We start from the raw sequence: 4,860 nt of genomic DNA, 5'->3' as shown, positions 1-4,860 counted from the left end.
CTATCCCCAGCTCCAACCCTGACCCTGAACCCTAAGCCTCACCCACAGCCTGAACCCTGAGAACTACGCTAACGATAAGCCGCGCCCTGCAAGGAAAACGCCCGTTAACACATATCCGTACCCCAATCGCGACCCTAGGCCTCACCGGGAGCGTAACCCTAACCCGAAGTCCAACCCTTACCCTGAACCCTATGCCTCACCTGCAGCCGGAACCCAGAGGCCCACCCTAACGATAAGCCCTGCCATGCAACGCACACGCCCCGAACACGTATCCGTACCCCAATCTCCACCTTAGGCCTCACCGGGAGACTAAACCTAACCCTAGATACAACCCTTACCCTGAACCTTAAGCCTCACCCTCAGCCTGTACCCTGAGGCCTACCCTAACGATAAGCCGCTCCCTGAAACGCAAACGCCCCCTAACACGTATCCGTACCACAATCTCTACCCTAGGCCGCACCGGGAGCCTAACCCTAACCCTAGCTCCAACCCTGACCATGACCCCTAAGCCTCACCCGAAGCCTGAACCCTGAGGCCTACCCTAACGATCAGCAGCGCCCTGCAATGCACATGCCCCCTAACACGTATCCATTCCAGAATCTCGACCCTGGCCTCACCAGGAGCCTAACCCTAACCCTAGCTCCAACCCTGACCATGAACCTTAAGTATCACCTGCAGCTTGAACCCCGAGGGCTACCCTAACGCTCAGCCGTGTCCTGCAATGCACACGCTCCCTAACACGTATCCGTACTCCAAACTCGACCGTAGGCCTCAGCGAGAGACTAACCGTAACCCTAGCTCCAATGCTGACCCTGAACCCTAAGCCTCACCCACAACCTGAACCCTGAGGCCTACGCTAACGATAAGCCGCGCCCTGCAACGAAAACCCCCGTTAACACATATCCGTACCCCAATCGCGACCCTAGGCCTCACCGAGAGCCTAACCCTAACCCGAAGTCCAACCCTTAACCTGAACCCTATGCCTCACCTGCAGCCGGAACCCAGAGGACCACCCTAACGATAAGCCGCGCCATGCAACCCACACGCCCCCTAACACGTATCCGTACCCCAATCTCCACCATAGGCCGCACCGGGAGCCTAACCCTAACCCTACATCCAAACATTACCCTGAACCCTAATCCTCACCCGCAGACTGAACCTGAGGCCTAACCTAGTGATAAGCCGCACCCTGGAACGCACACGCACCCTAACCCTTAACCCTTCCGCAATCTCCTCCATAGGCCTCACCGGGAGCCAAACCCTAACCCTAGCTCCAACCCAGACTCTGAACCCTAAACCTCACCCTCAGCCTGAACCCTGAGACCTACCCTAACCATAAGCCGCGCCATGCAACCCACACGACCCCTAACAATTATCCGTACCCCAATCTCCACCGAAGGCCTCACCGGGAGACTAAACCTAATCCTAGATACAACCCTGACCCTGAACTTTAATCCTCACCCGCCGCCTGAACCCTGAGGCCTACCCTAACGATAAGCAGCTCCCTGAAACGCAAACGTCCCCTAACACGTATCCGTACCACAATTACTACCCTAGGCCTCAGCGGGAGCCTAAACCTAACCCTAGCTCCAACCCGGAACATGACCCATAAGCCTCACCCGCAGCCTGAACCCTGAGGCCTACCCTAAAGATCAGCCGTGCCCTGCAATGCACACGCCCCCTAACACGTATCCGTACCACAATCTCGACCCTAGGCATCAGCAGGAGCCTAACCCTAACCCTAGCTCCAGCCTTGACCATGAACACTAAGCCTCACCCGCAGCATGAACTCTGAGGCCTACCCTAACCATCAGGCACGCCCTGCAACCCACACGCACCCTAACAGGTATCCGTACCCCAATCTCCACCATAGGCCTCACTGGGAGACTACACCTAACCCTAGCTCCAACCCAGACCATAAACCCTAAACCTCACCCGCAGCCTGAACCCTGAGGCCTACCCTAACAATAAGCCGCGCCCTGAAACGCACACGCCCCCTAACAAGTATCAGTACCCCAATCTCCACCGAAGGCCTCACCGGGAGACTAAACATAACCCTAGCTCCAACACTGACCCAGAACCCTAAGCCTCAACCAGAGCCTGATCCCTAAGGCCTATCCTAAGAATAAGCCGGGCCCTGAAACGCACCAACCCCTAACACGTATCCGTACCACAATCTCCACCCCAGGCCTCACCGGGAGCCTAACACTAACCCTAGCTCCAACCCTGACATTGACCCCTAAGCCTCACGTGCAGCCTGAACCCGGAGGCCTACCCTAACGATCAGCAGCGCCCTGCAATGCACATGCCGCCTAACACGTATCCGTTCCACAATCTCGGCCCTGGCCTCACCAGGAGCCTAACCCTAACCCTAGCTCCAACCCTGACCATGAACCCTAAGTCTCACCCGCAGCCTGAACCCCGAGGGATACCCTAACGCTCAGCCGTGCCCTGCAATGCACATGCTCCCTAACACGTATCCGTACTCCAAACTCGACCCTACGCCTCAGCGAGAGACTAACCGTAACCCTAGCTCCAATCCTGACCCTGAACCCTTAGCCTCACCCACAGACTGAACCCTGAGGCGTACGCTAACGATAAGCCGCGCCCTGCAACGAAAACCCCCGTTAACACATATCCGTACCCCAATCGCGACCCTAGGCCTCACCGGGAGCCTAACCCTAACCCGAAGTCCAACCCTTACCCTGAACCCTATGCCTCACCCGCAGCCGGAACCCAGAGGCCCACCCTAACGATAAGCCGCGCCATGCAACGCACACGCCCCCTAACACGTATCAGTACCCCAATCTGCACCATAGGCCTCACCGTGAGACTAAACCTAACCCTAAATCGAACCCTGACCCTGAACCTTAAGCCTCACCCGGAGCCTGAACCCTGAGGCCTACCCTAACAATGAGCAGCGCCCTGCAATTCACATGCCCCCTAACACGTATCCGTTCAACAATCTCGACCCTGGCCTCCCCAGCAGCCTAACCCTAACCCTAGCTCCAACCCTGACCATGAACACTAAGCCTCACCCACAGCCTGAACCCTGAGGGCTACCCTAAAGATCAGCCGTGCAATGCAATGCACACGCCCCCTAACATGTATCCGTACTCCAAACTCGACCCTAGGCCTCAGCGAGAGCCTAACCCTAACCCTATCTCATATGGCCCCAAACACGTGTCCGTACCCCAATCTCCACCATAGGCCTCACCGCGAGACGAAACCTAACCCTAGGTCCATCCCTGACACTGAACACTAAGTCTCACCCGCAGCCTGAACCCTGATGCCTACCCTAACGATAAACCGCGCCCTGAAACGCACACGTGCCCTAACATGTACCCGTACCACAATCCCGACCATAGGCCTCACCGGGAGACTAACCATAACCCTAGCTCCAACCCTGACCATGAACACTAAGCCTCACCCGCAGCATGAACCCTGAGGCCTAACCTAACCATCACGCACGCCCTGCAACCCACACGCACCCTAACACGTATCCGTAACCCCAATCTCCACCATAGGCCTCAACGAGAGACTACACCTAACCCTAGCAACAACCCAGACCCTAAACCCTAAACCTCACCCGCAGCCTGAACCCTGAGGCCTACCCTAACGATAAGACGCTCCCTGAAACGCAAAAGTCCCCTAACACGTATCCGTACCACAATTTCTACCCTAGGCCTCACCGGGAGCCTAAACCTAACCCTAGCTCCAACCCGGACCATGACCCCTAAGCCTCACCCGCAGCCTGAACCCTGAGGCCTTCCCTAAAGATCAGGCGTGCCCTGCAATGCACACGGACCCTAACATGTATACGTACCCCAATCTCCACCGAAGGCCTCACCGGGAGACTAAACATAACCCTAGCTCCAACACTGACCCTGAACCCTAAGCCTCAACCACAGCCTGATCCCTAAGGCCTATCCTAAGGATAAGCCGGGCCCTGAAATGCACCAACCCTTAACACGTATCCGTACTCCAATCTCCACCATAGGCCTCACCGGGAGACTACACCTAACCCTAGCTCCAACCCAGACCCTAAACCCTAAACCTCACCCGCAGCCTGAACCCTGAGGCCTACCCTAACAATAAGACGCGCCCTGAAACGCACACGCCCCCTAACAAGTATCAGTACCCCAATCTCCACCGAAGGCCTCACCGGGAGACTAAACCTAACCCTAGCTCCAACACTGACCCTGAACCCTAAGCCTCAACCACAGCCTGATCCCTAAGGCCTATACTAAGGATAAGCCGGACCCAGAAACGCACCAACCCCTAACACGTATCCGTACCACAATCTCCACCCCAGGCCTCACCGGGAGCCTAACCCTAACCCTAGCTCCAACCCTGACCTTGACCCCTAAGCCTCACGCGCAGGCTGAACCCTGAGGCCTACCCCAACGATCAGCAGCGCCCTGCAATGCACATGCCCCCTAACACGTATCCGTTCCACAATCTCAACCCTGGCCTCACCAGGAGCCTAACCCTAACCCTAGCTCCAACCCTGACCATGAACCCTAAGTCTCACCCGCAGCCTGAAACCCGAGGGCTACCCTAACGCTAAGCCGTGCCCTGCAATGCACACGCTCCCTAACACGTATCCATACTCCAAACTCGACCCTAGGCCTCAGCGAGAGACGAACCGTAACCCTAGCTCCAACCCAGACCCTAAACCCTAAACCTCACACGCAGCCTGAACCCTGAGGCCTACCCTAACGATAAGACGCGCCCTGAAACGCACACGCCCCCTAACAAGTATCAGTACCCCAATCTCCACCGAAGGCCTCACCGGGGGACTAAACCTAGCCCTAGCTCCAACCCTGACCTTGACCCCTAAGCCTCACGCGCAGGCTG

The sequence above is a fragment of the Kogia breviceps genome, chromosome 7 (genome assembly GCF_026419965.1).
Source record: "Kogia breviceps isolate mKogBre1 chromosome 7, mKogBre1 haplotype 1, whole genome shotgun sequence".
Lineage (NCBI taxonomy): Eukaryota > Metazoa > Chordata > Mammalia > Artiodactyla > Physeteridae > Kogia > Kogia breviceps.
This window is presented reverse-complemented; position numbering follows the sequence as displayed.